The sequence below is a fragment of the Thunnus maccoyii genome, chromosome 1 (assembly GCF_910596095.1).
Source record: "Thunnus maccoyii chromosome 1, fThuMac1.1, whole genome shotgun sequence".
Lineage (NCBI taxonomy): Eukaryota > Metazoa > Chordata > Actinopteri > Scombriformes > Scombridae > Thunnus > Thunnus maccoyii.
Genome location: NC_056533.1, coordinates 1,769,121 through 1,785,852, shown reverse-complemented (window position 1 = coordinate 1,785,852; position 16,732 = coordinate 1,769,121).

The following is a 16,732-nucleotide window of genomic DNA, read 5'->3' as shown; positions in this document are numbered from 1 at the left end:
ATCTGGAAGATGGTTTCACAGGAGAGGAGCTTGATAGCTGAAGGCTCTGCCTCCCATTCTACTTTTGAAGACTGTAGGAACCACCAGTAAGCCTGCGTTCTGGGAGCGCAGTGTTCTAGTGGGGTAATAGGGTACTATGAGCTCTTCAAGATATGATGGTGAATGACCATCAAGGGCATTGTAAGTTAGGAGATTTTAAATTCTACTCTAGATTTTACAGGAGGCCAATGTAGTGAAGCTAAAATGGAGAAATATGCTCTCTTTTTCTAGTTTTTGTTAGTACACATGCAGCTGCATTCTGGACCAGCTGGAGTCTTTAGAGACTTATTAGGGCAGCCTGATAATAAAGAATTGCAATAATCCAGCCTAGAAGTAATAAATGCGTGGACTAGTTTTTCTGCATCTTTTAGGGACAGGATGTGCCTGATTTTTGCTATATTACGTAAGTGAAAAAAGGCAGACCTTGATATATGATTTATGTGGGAGTTAAAGGACATATCCTGATCAAAGATAACTCCCAGATTCTTTACGGTGGTGCTGGAGGCCAGGGTAATGCCATCCAGAGTGGTTATATCATTAGATAATGTGTTTCTCAGGTCTTTAGGGTCAAGCACAATGACTTAAGTTTTATCTGAGTTTAGTAGTAGAAAATTGCAGGTCATCCAGGTCTTTATGTCCTTAAGGCATGCTTGGAGTCTAGTAACTGATTAATTTCATCTGGCTTCATTGATAAATATAATTGGGTATCATCTGCATAACAATGACAATTTATGGAGTGTGTCCTGATAATATTACCTAAAAGAAGTATATACAAGTTGAATAGTATTGGTCCAAGCATGGAACCTTGTGGAACTCCATGTCTAACTTTTGCCTTCATGGAGGATTCATCATTAACGTGTACAAACTGAAATCGGTCTGATAAATAGGACTTAAACCAGCTTAATGCAGTTCCTTTAATGCCAATTAAATGTTCCAGTCTCTGTAATAGGATGTGATGGTCAATTGTGTCAAATGCGGCAAAGCCTCAGTCTTGGACATTTATTGTTCCAAATGAAGTTTGAAAAGGTTTTCTTTAACACTTGAAAAAGGGAAGGTAGAGAAAAGGTGGAATTGATTGGAAAAGGTACAAGAATTTAGGTAAAACTGTCATTTTTAAAACGTTAATGTGCCCAATCGAAGATATAGGTAATTGTGTCCACCTATTTATAAGCTGCAAAACTACCTCAGTGAGAGGGTTGTAGTTGGCTGGGATAATTTCGTCAATAGTGGGGGTGATTTTAACGCCCAGGTAAGTCACATCACAAATGGAGTTAAGATCGGAGGGTTGAGCCTCTCATTTTCTGCCATAAACATTGTTACAGATTTGTCATTATTAACTTTGTAGCCTGAAAAGTCATCAAAGGCACCTATTAAGTCAAGTAAAATAGGAAGAGTTTGTTTCAAACTGGAGCAAAACAGAATTATGTTGCGTATTGGGCTATTCAGTGTTCTATATCTCCTATTTTTATTCCTGTTATGTTGATGTGTTTACGTATTGCCATGGCTAGTGGCTCAATAGCCAGGGTAAACAGTAGAGGAGATAAGGGACAACCTTGTCTTATTCCTTGATTAAGTTTAAAGGAAGTTGATGTGAGCCTGTTAGTTAAAATTTCAGCTTGTGGGTAAGAGTAGACAAGCCGGTGCATTGCCATTCTATTCTGTCAAAGGCCTTCTCTGCATCCAATGACAGGATAGCATTGTCAGGGCTGCCAGATTTCTCAAAAAGTATGTGAAGCACCCTCCTTGTGCTGTGAAGCCCTGCCATCCCTGTACAAATCCATTCTGATCAGAGTGAACCATTTTTGGTAAAATTGGTTCCAACTTCTTAGCTGGTACTTTACATAGAATTTTAAGGTTATTATTAATAAGAGAAATTGGCCTATACGATCCACATTGAGTTGATGGTTTTCTGGGTTTCAGTAATAACGTAGTTATTGTTGTGTTGAGTGAGGAAGGAAGTGATCCCCTATCAAACGATTCTTGATACATGTCGAGCAGAGGTGGTATTAGTTTAGTTTTCAAATTTTTATATATTTCAATTGGAATTCTGTCAGGTCCGAGAGTCTTTCCTCTTTTCAAGCTGGTTATAGTTTCAGACAGTTCTAGAAATCTAGAAATTGTTTTTATATATGCAGAGGTGAATCTGAATATTTCTGGAGCTGTACAAGTTTAAAAATGTGTTATTTATTTATTTTGGGTCAGAGGTTATCACCCCCTATCTGTTTTAATGCCTTCTCTGCTTGCATTTGTTTAATGTGCCAGGCTAGTCCCATTATGAACTAGGTGAAAAAGCTTGTAAGTTAAGCTTTTTCACCTAGTTCATAATGGGATTGTCTTAATCTCATCAAACTTTTTGTTGCCCTATTTGTAGATAAAACATTATATTTGGCTCTCAGTTTATGGAACTTCGTTATTAGCTGATGGCATTCCAGTCTGTGAGATTTGTGTTTAAATCTTGTAAAGCTTATCATCTGGCCTCTTTTTTAAAAGCTTCCCACCTCACAGCTGCAGATGTCTGGTCAACATTATTTTGAAAATATTTGTGCTCCAATAAACCCTATGAATTCTGGATCCCTAAGCCAAGTTGTCTGGAGACACCATCTTGGGGAGTGGTGCAAAAAGTTGGGGAATTTAAAAAGAAATTAAACTGAAGCATGGTCTGAAATTATTATGCTATCATACCAACAACTTGCAATTTTGAATATTAAATCCACTGAGACTAAATAATCAATTCTGGAAAAGGTCCGGTAAGTACTGGAGTAACAGGAAAATGTTAGCTGGTTGGGGTACTTCTCAACATCGACCAAGTTAAAGTCTTTCATACTATTAAGTAGCTCTTTTCTTGTTTGAGGGTGGGAGATGTCTAACCCAGTAGATCTATCCAGCTCTGGTTGGAGTGCACAATTGAAATCCCCCCCATTGACAAAATGGCCAGGCTGAGCAGCTAGTGATGAGAAAAGGTTTCTGAAAAAGGCTGAGTTATCATTGTTTGTCCCATACACATTAAGCTAATTTAATCTGATTGAATCTGATTAAATGTGATTGAATCTGACTGCCAAATCAATCTTCAGTGACACTAATAAGATGAAAATACACAGATTTATGTATGTGAGTGATTATGCCCCATGAGTGTTAGCTGAAAGAGGCTTAAAACACCTGACCAGGCCATCTCCTCCTCACTCTACTATTTCAACTATTTCAACTATCTCAACTATTTCCTCAGAAGTTAAATGGGGCTCCTGAAGAAACACTACTTTGGCTTTTAATTGCTGTATCCTACTCATGACTTGCTTTAGCTTGACAAGTTTATTTAGTCCCCTTACATTCCAGACGGTGAACTGAAGTTCAGAGGCCATAGGTGAAAGTTATAATTTCAATCATGGTAAACTGGATATATTTCAGTAGGCTGCTAACAAAAATATGCCATAATAACAAAGAAAATAAATGTACAAATCCCAGAAAATAACAAAAAGAACACTGGAAACATATCTGAGTGTACTTCCCCAACTGAAATACACCCACCATCCCATATTAAACATGCTCCTTAGGAGCCCAGAAAAGAGCCCAACTATGGAGCTTCGCTGGTCCACCCAAGCTATCGTCATGGAAAGGAGCATCATGCCCAACAACCAGAGCGAGTTCTCCCATAAATCATCAGTATAAACTATGACAACCAAACCAAACAGAGTCTTTGTCTAATCTAGGTTAAAGCACACTGCCATAGAGGCATAATCTGATGTATAGTCAGTAATGTGATCAATGCAGTGGTAACATACAGTTAGCACTAGCTATTATTGACTGTTCATGTCCACTAGGTATTGTGGAACATACCAACTGGGTCAGAGTGTTCTTTAAAAGGTGCTATTAAGCTAGTGTTTGTTGTTTCAATTACTTGCAGTCTCCCGGCTGCCATCCTTTTTGCACAAATTTCTCCACTGCCGATGACATGCTGAAAATGTGGCATTTCCTCTTGTTTGTTATCAGGAGTTTAGCTTGGTGAACAATCCCATAACGCAGCTCCGGGATGGAAAGGGAGGCCAGATCTTTCTTCACTTGATTTAAGATTTTATCTTCACTTGAGGAGCTCAGCAGAGACATTGGGAAAAAACATGACTCTTTGCTTCTCCAGTAATATCGGTCCCTTAATTCTGACCTGAGTCTTGTCCATGTAGTTCAGGAATTTCGTTATCATTGCTCTGGGTCATACCACTGACTGTGCTTCAGCTTCATTAACTTTGGCAATTCTGTGCGCTCTCTCTCAATCAGCAGCAGCCCAGGAAAATCATCTGCACCAAGCACGTCAGGTAGCCACTTTTCCAAAAATGATATGTATGATATGTAATGATGACATACCAGTCCCTTCATTCTTTACCGGGAGACCCACCGGACGAAGTTTAGAACGGCGGCTACGGTTTTCTAAGTTGCCACTTCAAGCACTAACCCCTCCACAGTCACTTTCATGGCAGTATTTGGAGCTAGCAAGGATAGGATATTGTCTTGATTGGTGCTAATTCTGTCTTCAGCTTCTGTGACATGCACTGTGACCGCTTTCAGTTCCCCTTGTACTTCTTGTATTGTGTTTAGCAGCCTGTTGAACCTCAAGACAAAGTCTTCTTTCATTGCTTGGGTAACAGTCAGAATTTGGTCTGGGCTGGTTGCCATACTAGAACCTGTTGCTTCTTCGTTGGCATTAGTATTGCTGCTAGCTTGCTGTGTAGGGTCTAGCGTGGAGTCTATTTTCACACATTTTTGTGCCTGTTTTGCTGGTTTCAGTGTCATCTGGATCATCACTTTACTTTCAGTCAAAAAACTGTGGTTGTATGAATTGATGACGGTTGTTTAGCTGTAAAATTTTAAAAACTTTTTGGAGGGGCTCCGACACACACCTGCTAAGCACCTCACCATAACCAGAAGTCAATAACTAGGAATTATTGGTAATAACCAAACATACTCCTCCCAGCCCTGACACTGCGAAGCACTGTCCACCTCTGTCTGTGTTGTAAACAAGGTAGTTACTCTTGTCACCAGTGTGTCCTAAATTGATTTGCAAGAGCCTGGACTTGTCTCCACTGTTTCATGTACAGATCCTTCTCTGAGAAGTTACCAGGGGGTGGTGGGACTCCAGTCTTTGGTGTGAGGAGCACTGACGGAGAGAGTATCAGGGGGTTGTCTGAGTCTGTGGATACTTGCACAAATGGTCACACATTCATAATGGCAGTGACTTCCACCATTAATGTAGAGAGCACTTCATGGATGAGTTTAGTTGGAGCAACATAGAATCCAAGATTCTTCTTGTCCAGCTGGCTTATACCTATCCTGAGTTCCTTGTTTGCACCGATGCAGTTAGTTCTGCAGTTGGACTTCAACCGGGCCTCTAATGGTGAAGAAATGCATTTATGCAACTCGATGTGTCCCACTTGTCAAGTTTTTCTTCTGGGAGAGGAGTATCCCAGTCTGAGAGTTCAGAGGTAAGCTCTCTTAGGGAAAGCCCTTCCTTGGATGGTGATGAATGCCAACAGACCCAGGGGATTGAAAATCCTGTTTACCATGGATAGAATCCCACGGCGAGTTATGGCTTGGTTTCTGCTGACACAAGGAAAGTGAAGGTATCTGTGGATATGTCCCAGAGGAGTCCCAAGCTGCACTGTGTGAGTGGTATCTCTCCAGTGAGGTCTAGGTCCTTAACGATCATTGCACAGTCCTCAGGGGGAAAGGCCTTCAAGACGGTTTGGCTGTTTGAGGTGAACTTGTGGAGATGAAGGTCTGATTCCCCCAGAGATGCCTGCATTCTTCTTATTAAGTCATCGATATCAAGCCATCATCAACATAGGAGTGTCTTTCCACAAATTCAACAGTGTCAGTGCCATGCTGCTGTGCTCCTGTCTAATGGCTCTTCTTAAACCATAGGTTGCCACAGTGGGCGAAGGACTGTTGCCAAAAACGTGGACTTTCATCCAGTACTGAGTGACCTCCTTGTGGTAATGTCATTGTCCTGGTGCCACAAGAAATGGAAAAAGTTGTGGTGGTCTACGCTCACCTCGAAACTGTGGAATATCTGTTGGATGTCTGCTAACACTGCTACCTTCTCCTTCCAGAAGTGGAGAAGAACCCCAATTAGGGTGCATGTGTTTCCTTGACATGCATGTCAATGTGCTGAACAACTATTCAGGATCTCATGACACTCAATGAGTGGTGGGAGAGAATTGACCACTTTGCAATCTGGGGATTTGACTTGGAATCCTTCAGCATGTCTCCCTGACATTTACTAAACCAGGGCAGGTTCTCAGCCAATATGGGAATGGTTTGTCTACTACACCAAAGAGGTTGAAGAACTCTGGTTTGGCCAGTGAGTGATTACTCTCATCCATTATCACATAGACATTAACAGCCTTGTGCCTAGCATTCTTTCGGTATACTTTTGTGAGGCATATCTTTGTGCAGGAGTGACTCCATTGGCCTGCGTCGCAAACCTCTGTGCAGCTTGAGCTAATGACAGCCAGGTTAGCATAGCTTCTCCCTCCCTGCCATTCTCTTGTGATGGCATCTCTTGAGCCTTTGGGGTTTGAGGTGGCGGGCCAGGATGCATGGCTGTGTCATGGTAGGTGCGGTCGCATTCCAGGCACTTTACTGATGACTTGCAATCCTTGGCAAGGTGTGAGGTGGATGCACAGCATCTGAAACATATTCCTTTCCAGATTTAAACACCAAGGTGTGAACTGAGCAGTGCATGTTGGGAGTCTGTTTTGGACTCCCTTTGTTTCACTGGCACCCTTCCCTGTTATCAGGCTTTGTGACTGCATGCAGGCCTGCCTTTGCCTCATGCACATGGAGTATGAGGCCCAAGACAGGATACATTAATTTCTACCATGATGGCCAATTTACTCCATTGTAAGTGCATCTTATGGGGCAAAGTATCTCTCTTCATCTATAGGGCACTTCACCATGTTTTTCTCCCATACAGTGCACCCCATAAGGCACTTTTTTCATTGAAAGGGTACCCAATTCTGCACTTCTGTATGTTATATTTAGGGGCACCCTAAATGGCACTTTTCCACTTTTTTCACTGGAAGGGCACCCATACAGAACCTCCAGAACCTCCATAATGGCAACTCAAAGGGCACTGCATTATATTATGTGGGGGTACTTCACAGGGCATTGTCACATTTTCTTCCACTGAAAGGGCGCCCATGAGGTCATGTCATTCCAGACTCACATATAGAGGCACTCTAAGATACTGAACCCCAGATTGCTCCCGATGGCTGTGCAATCATTGTGTGAGTGTGTGTGAATGGGTGAGTGAGCATTAAAAACACTATAAAGCGCTTTGGATAAAAAGTGCTATATCGCTCCTGATGAGCAGGATGGCACCTTGCATGGCAGCCTCTGTCATCAGTGCATGAATACGTGTGTGAATGGGTGAATGTTGGCATGTGTTGCAAAGCGCTTTGAGTGGTTGGTAGGCTATAAAAGTGCTCTATAAATCCATTTACCATTTATCACTTTATAGAGCATTTCACTCTGATTTACTCATAACTAAGACAGCGATTACAGAATTTTGGTATGTTTTCTCCTTTTTGTGGGCACCTTAGAGGGCATTTTAGAGGTGACTATCATGGTATTTTTTGTCTTATGTGGCACCAGACCACCTCCTGAGTCTGCCAGTGTTTATGCTTGTTGAACATGTGTTTTCATAAAGTAATCTTATTGGCTTTTTACTCATGAAGGTGTTATTGCATTTACAATAATGAGCCTAGAGCTGTGTTCCGATTCAGAGGCCCCATCCTTCGAAGGACACAGTGTGCAAAGGCTTGTCCTTTCATTCAATGTTTTTTATTTTTGAACTAATCTCTCGAGTAGAGGGAAGAGCCTGTCTATTCTCGATTATTCAGTGTACTTGCTGACAGCAGCAGTTCAGCTTCAACACACCTACCTGACTGTACTGTGACAAAATAATTTCATCTCAAAGCTCCACTAACACTTTTTTTCCTCACAAAAAAATGACCTCATTGACAGAGAGATGCAGTAAATTATGTTATTCTGTCTGTAGAAACTATAATTTACCCATGTTCCCTCAGTAGCTCACATGCAGGCTATTGATAGATGCTACAATTTACTGATGGTCTCTAAATGCAGAATATCTAAAGACTACAATTCTAAACTAAACTCTAAACTTTTTCAGTTCATTCTCTATGGTAGTTCTTATCATTACGGATGTTACAATGGCAGAGTGGCACTATCCGTATTTCTGCTCGTTGACTCCTTGTGCAGAAGAAGAAGCAGAAGCAACATTGTTTATGAGGTCTCTTTTTATATATTTCTGAACATGCCTGAGACATCCAGCACTAAATCCTGAATGTACATGCCAAGTTTCTTTCACACTACGCAGTTCAATAGTAGAGTTTAAGTCTCTTTTTGAAGTAATTCACACTATGGATGTAATCCCACCTCCGACCACAAAGTGAGTTGCAATGGTAGAGTGTTGCTGTCTGTTTTTCTGCTCATTGACACCGCAGGCAGAAGAAGAAGCAAATCAATGTTATTTATAAGTTATTTTTATATATTTCTTGAGAACTGCTCATCCAAACAGCTTCACACATCAACATTGCACTTCTTCGTTTCCCCAGCAATCCACCTGCCAGGTATGAAGTAGATCAGATGAATGGTTCTCGAGATGTGCAAAGGACAAACTTACATACATACAGACAGACAGAGATTCCTTGCTTTATGTAGCTATAATGAAAATCCAAACTGTTATGTAGTTTAATAAAATAAAATGAAATGTATATATAATATAGACTGATCTGTTCATTTTATATTTACATTTATGTTAATTGAAACTAGTGCAGTGCCTGTTCAAAATGTGCTTGTTCAGCTGGCCAATCGCTTATTATTTCTCAAGAACCACATATATATGCATCAATTTACAAACATATCAGTGAAAACAAAAATGAATTAATAAATTGAATGGTTTAAAGCCAGACAGATACTTTGCCAGTGAGACTAAACAGAAGTTAAACTGTAGAAGCTCTTTACGGCCTTCCATTGGTTGCTGCCAATCAAATGTGCCTGTGCTCCTATTGGCTAGTTTTACTGCCTCTGCCTCTGTTTTTTTCTCCTGTGTATGCTCATTCTTCTCTCTCAGGCAGTCTAACTGAGCGGGGCACGTGCCTTTGTCTCACTCAGCAAGTCAGAGCCCAGAAGCCCCACTGTGATGTGATGGTATTTATATCAAACAGCCCCCACTGCACTCAAACACAGAGCTGAGTGGCTCGCTGTTCACTTGTTTGCTTGTTAAATGTGTCACTTGTCCAAATTGCACCAAATTCAATACTGCATGTCCTTGGGTCCCCAGCAATACAACCACCAAGTGTGAAGTAGTTCGGATGAGCAGTTCTCGAGATGTGTGAAGGACAGGCAGACAGACAGATAGACAGACAGAGATTCCTTGCTTTTTAGTTAGAAGAACTGCAGTGCCTGTTCAAAACATGTCTTAGAGATCCTGCAGTAAGGCTTGAATGTACATGCCAATTTTCATTCACAGTACACAGTTCAATAGTAGAGGTTAAGTCTGTTAAATTTTTTCAAGTCATTACCACTACGGATGTAATCCCCCCTCCGACCACAATGTGGGTTGTAATGGCAGAGCAGCACTGTCCATATGTCTGCTCATTGACTCTATGGGCAGAAGGAGAAACAAATCAACATTGTTGATGAGGTATTTTTTATATATTTCTTGAGAACCGCTCATCCAAACAACATTCGACACTTGAGTCCCCAGCAATACATCTGCCAGGTATGAAGTAGATTGCATGACTGGTTTTTGAGATATGCAAAGGACAAACAGACAGACAGACAGACAGAGATTCCTTGCTTTATATAGAGAGATGTGGTGATATCTGTAAATATAGAGCTTAGAGGCAGCACTGTTGTTCTGTCCAGTAAAAACATGAAGCTTCACTTTACATTGAGACAAACTAATGTGGCAGCTACAAGACAACACAAGTTGCACTTGTGTTGCTAGGTTGTACTTCATGGTTTTAAATGTTTTTAAAAGTTTATAGATTCATAAACAAAGTTTGGGAACAGAGACCACGCCTTGTACACATCTCACTTCCACACAACAGTGTTTAGGCACACCTTATCTGTTCCTCTCCCATCTTGCATGCTATGATTGGTCACCTGGAAACTGTCTATCTTGACTGTAGCGTTTTCTCACTTCCTCTCCTCTCATGCACTTTCCAAATGAGGCAAATATCATCTCGAATGAGCCCATGGACTCAGATGTGACATCACTCTCATCAGAGCTCCAAGCAAAGATAGAGCAGCTCAGAGACTGGAAGTGTTAGAGGAGCAGGATTTGGCAGGTGGCCTCATGTGACCCCAGACTCTTCAGACAAGGCTGTTCATTGGCTAGATGGTGGAACTACAGCAAACACATCAATTTTCTGTTCATTTTGATGTGTGACTCTTACTTCTTAGGTCCAGCTGAAACATTCAGACTCATTTTTTGCAAAACATTTCCATAAACTTTTCCATTCTGAACCAAAATCATTTGACTTTTACAGATTTGTCATGTTTGGTCTTGTCAGTCATTTGTAATACAGCAAGGGCAAAACATATCGCATTTTCTCTGATCTGACACCCCTATCAGCAGTAATCAGCAGGACGCCACCATTTGTCTGTTCCAAAACCATTAGAAATCACTGTTGAAAAATAAATATGTTTTATGATGTGACAATGCTGTGATTAAGGTCTGGTTAGGTTTAAGTACAAAAACCATTTGGTTAGGTTAGGGAAAGATCATGGTTTTGGTTAAAATTAAGTACTTTGGTAAGGTCTGGGAAACATCGGGGCTTACATTACATTTACTAATTTGTTAAGGTTAGGGACACTTTGTTGTTATGGTTATAATAATAGCCACATTTGTTTCGTCAGCAAATCTTATTGTGTCTATCCCCGATGAAGGTGAGATGGCTAAAAATGTTTGGAAATGCAATGTTGCATGGAGAGTTGTACAGCATGTTTAATTTTGGTGGACTGAAGCTTAGCTATGCGTGTTCTAAAAAAGAACCAAAAAAAAACAGGTGAAGTGAAACTTCTGTTCTGATTGAGTCATGATTGTTGTGTACAGCTGCCAACAATGTGTCATCAGAGTCTCGCCATACTATGACAGAGTGTTTATAATAATTAACAAGTGATTTTCTCTTTTTCTCTTTTTAGAGAAAGGCAGATTATCTGTACATGACTTGCATGGTCTAGACCATTTGAAAATTTCATTCGTACCCAAGAGAAAATTCTGTGTGGTTTGAACAGTTAGTTTTCTCCTCAGACTGTTTCATTTGAAGGATTTTTAGATACAAGAAGTGGTGAATGTATCCACTATTTCACAAAAAAAGAAAGCATCAGAAAAATTCTATGTAACAAAAACATTTTTTCTTTCTTATCTTTTCTTATATCTTTACTTTAATGGTGGCCCCTCAGATTTTTCTTGGGACCCTGTGAGAGGTCTCAATCACAGGTTTACTCTACAGTGAGCAGCAGGCATTCTATCATCACCATTTTGGATTATCAGTGACAGGTTTAGTGTCACTCGACTGTGATTTTCACATTCACATTGCATTGTGAGCTTGTTAACACAGAATAGTGTGGCACTACTTGTTTTGTTGCATTGCTTATATGAGAAGTTTTGAGGGGAATATACAGTGAGTAATGTTCCCACTGAGATGTTGGACCAAAAAATGGCAGACAGTAAATATAGTGCACTTGTAGGCAGTGGTGGAAGTATTCAGATATTAAAAGTAATTGTAGCAGAATGGAGAGGATGTGTCAGTCTCTTCTCTCTTAAAAACTTTTAATTAACTATATGTAAAGTTACTTTAATAGCTTTTCAACTTTACAGTGCTGGCATTCCTAATATGTGCCATTTGCAACACAATGGCCTCAAAATCAACAAAAGGGTCGAAGAAAGGTGAGGTTAAAGAAGGTGACATTCCAACAACATACATCAACATGTGTTTGGATAACATAGCTAGCCTACTCAAAAAACACAGGGCATCAAACTCAGCCGACTTTAAAACAACTTTCTCAAGTTTGGAGGAGAAACTACTACAGACCCAAGCCATGGTAACAGACCATAACCACCACGTAGTCTGGTTTGAGTCTGACACCAGTCTGCTGGAGCAGCGGATCAGTGTGCTTGAGGAGAAGTACACTGCCCTGGCTGATAGCAATGCTAGGTTAACTGCTAAAATGATTGATCTTGAAAGCCGTAGCCAGAGAAACAACATCAGACTTATTGTTCTCCCAGAATCCACCAAGGGTCCCAGGCCCACTACTTTCTTCCCACACATGTTTGTGGAATTATCTCTGATTTGTATTCCTGCCTATGCTAATCAGTGTGCACCATACTTATTTCAGTGCCTTCCAATTTTCCCACCAAAGACCTTTTTTAATCAGGTTGACTCTATGATCTCTTCATTTATTAGGGCTGGAAAAAAAGCTAGAATCAGCAAAACATTAATGCAAAGACAGAGGCTTTTGGGCTAAGAATGTTCTTATCATGTCAATTGTTCTTTTCTACACTATCTTTCTATCAATGAAATTGTTGAAATAAAATTTTAAAAAAGTAAAAGTAGTATTACATAGTAAAAGTAGCAATACAACAATATAGAAATACATGAAGTGGTGAATGTATCCACTATTTCACAAAAAAAGAAAAATCAGATTGCAACAAATTGAATACCCTTCCCTCTCCCCTTCCAAGCATGTAGGAGAACCTATGGTGGCTGCAAAACTCGCGAAAAACATGAAAGTCCCTCTCTAGAGCCAGTGTTTGGTTTGTCTATCTGGGGCTACTGTAGAAACATGGTGACCTCTGTGAAATAGGACCCACTCCCTATTTAGATATAGGGCTAATTCTAGGGTAACAAATACACAATACTTCTTATTTTCATGGGGTTATACACCAATTAAAACATACTTATGAATGTAAACATGAAAAAGTTTTTAAGGTATTTTAGGGTAAAGGTGAGGTCATTGAGTCAATTCATATACTGCTGGGTAGCTTGTGAATGTCCTCCCAGGGATCAATAAAGTCTTATCTTTTCTTAACCTATAATAACATTATATTTTTGATCTGAATCTGCAAAGTAACTGAAAGGATTAAACAATTGTAATAGAGTAAAAAGTACAATATTTGCCTCGTAGTGCAGTAGAAGTATAAAGTAACATAAAATGGAAATACTCAAGTAACATACAAGAACCTCAAAATTGTACTTAAGTACAGCAGTTGAGTAAATGTACTTTCCTCTACTGCTAACAGGGAGTGATTTCAGACATGGCCTTAGTCCTCATGGGGTTTTTTTGCTGATAAGATAAATAAAGAAAGGCACCAGCTTTGCTGTTCAACAGTGTTGTACAAGCAAAGTAATCTAGTCTTATTGTTCACTTTTGACAACTACTGATTATTTTAAAATGATTAATCAGTAGAAGTAGATTGTGTTACACTTGTTCTTATTTCCCAATTTATTAACAACTGTGTAGTATGAATTGTTTCCCCTTTTTTCCAATGACAACACTACATTCACACACTGTTCCATTCATGCACTCACCTACACTACTGACCTCACTGACTTCACATGCCATTGTTAGGTTGGGTTATTCTCTTAGGTTACTTTATTATTTTTTTTAAATAAATTGGTTATTAATTGGCTTTGTTGTGTGCATCTCCCTTCTTTGTCATGACCGTGCAGCCCGGTTCATGACAATAGCATTTTGTCTGTGTGTCCAAAAGTCCAATAAGATACAAATCAGCTCCTTAATTTACATTACCATCTTAGGACATTCACTTTCATTCTTCATCATTTCATTTGTCCAAAGCAACTTACAATAAATTCAATGCATTATTGAAAAATGTGATACTCTTAAAAGGAAGTCAGGATGATATATCAGTAAAAAATAAAAAATGGTAATGACTTATGTATTGCATTCCATCATATGAATGAAATTCATAATGCAGGAAAGTCAACAGGATAGCTTAATAAATAGCAGACTAGACCAGAACAAGTTTAAATGTGAAAATCATTTCTCTTACTTTGATCCACTAAGGGCAGCAGTAGAACATGCCTGAGATGAGTGATTTATTGGGAGGAGAGTTCAGGAAGGACAAACCCAGCCTGTTTGGTGCAGGATACAACGTACTCAAACCACCACTGAATTAAGGTAAGATGTTTTAAACAAAATGTAATAGCTTATGATTCATTATTGTAGTTCCTCAAAAACATCAGTGTGCTTGAATGGGTAACTAGAGCAACTTAACATATCTGCTCTGCATGTTTAATTAAGCTGAGCCAAGAGGCCATCTTTTTTTGGTAGGTCAGATTTTAATAACAACCATATTTTATTTGTAATCTGAAGATTTACAATGATGCATAATTTCAACATCATCATTTATTGCTCTATTCAACTTGAATAAATATGCCTCAAGTAAAAGGTTTCTCATCTGACTCAGATATGTAATATATAATATGATATGTTGAGATGTGAACTGATTTAAGTCCTCCACAACTGCGTATTGCTACTTCTGCACTCTAATAAATTGTGGCTGTAAATTATGGTGGTGTTGAGCAGTAAGTCATGATAATTTGCTTTCATTTACGTATCTAGTTAGATAAACATCAAATTAAGTAAACATCCTTGTTTACCAAGACTCCTGTTTTCTCCACCCATTAGCCTGTGAAAGCTCTGACTTGGGGATATGTGCTGTGTGGTACCGCCTTGCCCAAAGGCACTGTGTCACACTGGGAGTGTTTGTCTGAGACTCTCTGCTTCAAGGTGCTGTGTTTGGCTGCTGTCATCACAGCTTTGCCATGATCTTTCTGTGAGACCTTTGTCTCCCAAATCCTGGGCAAATACTCAGGGTTGGGAAGTAAACTGGAAGCAGGATCTAGCCACAGCCTACATGTATGAAGGTGATAGGCTTCTCACACAGCTGCTTGATTGATGGTCAAGGTGGAGGCTGGTTAACACACACATTCACACACACACACACACACACACACACATACACACACACACACACACACACGCACACACTTTGTCCTCAGAAACCTCATACATCTATTGTGTTCACAGTTGCCAGTAAAGACCAGTGTCTTTAACAACAGCACAAACTTCAGTCTCTAATAGAGCTGTATATTATAATCCTAACAAACACAGTATTGCATTCTGTTATATAGTAAATGATAATATAGCAAGAGATGTCAAGTGAAGTCAGGTAAAAGGTTTTATATGTCCAAACAATGCATGGCTTTTATTGAACTTTTAGGCAATGCTTTATTTTACAAGTAATAATTGTATTTAACGATAATTCAATGAAATACCGCAAAAGTGTACCACTACTGTCATGTCTTAGCTGCTCAGTTGCAGCACATGTAAATGTTGGGTCCCATTAGAAGCTGATGTGGTCATTGCTCTTCAAAATCCCTGCTAGCAACACGATGTTTGCCATTACCAATATATTTAAAAAATATGTTGACATTATTTTTGACTGCAAAGAGGGATGATTAAATATGATTTCAGTTGGATTGTGACCAAGAAATGTACTGGGCAGGATCTTTTACAGTTGAAAGATAAACTTGTCAGTACTCTCTGGTGGGCAAACTGTAGAATCTGACACTGTTTGTAAACATATCTTTGGCATTTATGCACTACCAATATATTTGCAATGAGCTAATATCTGCTGATATATCAGCCTATTGTTTGGACTCTAATAATTTCCCTAGAAAGGAACAGAAATGTAACTGTGAATTCTTAGGATGATTTTTCAGCAGTAGTTATTTAATAGATAAAATTGTTGCCTATTAGCTCTAGTCCATTTCATGTTCCCTGTGATATACCATTCCGTTATCCGCCTACGTATCTGGAGACCTTATTTTACAAATGAAATGGGAGCTGTAAACATGAAGCTATACAGACAGACAGGAAGCCTGACTCAATCCTTTAACAGTTTTCGTGACTCTCATCCTGCATCATCAGTGCAACATGAACCCACATGGGAACATCAAATTCCGGTGACTGACAGTAGGTCATGCTGCACTTAAATGCTTCTTATGTGCATAATAATGTTCTCTGGTGTCACAAAGAGCTTATGAATAAATAACTTATTATGAGCATTATACTGATAATGCCAACTAATCATAAATTCCATATCAGTCAAATTTACCAACAGTCTCTTCTGATGTCATTTTTTTTAAACTTCAAAATTCAATTCAACAACTGCATTTGAACTCACTATGAACTAAACTCAAGTTTTAGAACTTTATCTATGTATATTTACACTATACTTGATACCAAATTACATCGTTCTTTTAAGGAGATGTATTTAATTTAGGAATTATTAGGAAAATACGGACCGATAAAACTGTGCATTACCCACTTCTGATATGAAAGGTTACTCTGAGTCCATAAACCATGCAGTGTTGGATTTGGGATTTCTTGGGGTGAAGGGACTGCTTCTCAAAGAACTACTGTATAGCCAGAGACTTGGTTATAGTGTATTCTTATCTCCTCTGTAAAAGAGACGACTTAAGAGAGGATATTTAAAATATAATTTCAGCTTTACCTTTTGGAACTGTGACTCAAAGGTAATGAATATCCCTTTTAATGAGAAAATCTGTGTTTTTCAAAAATTACA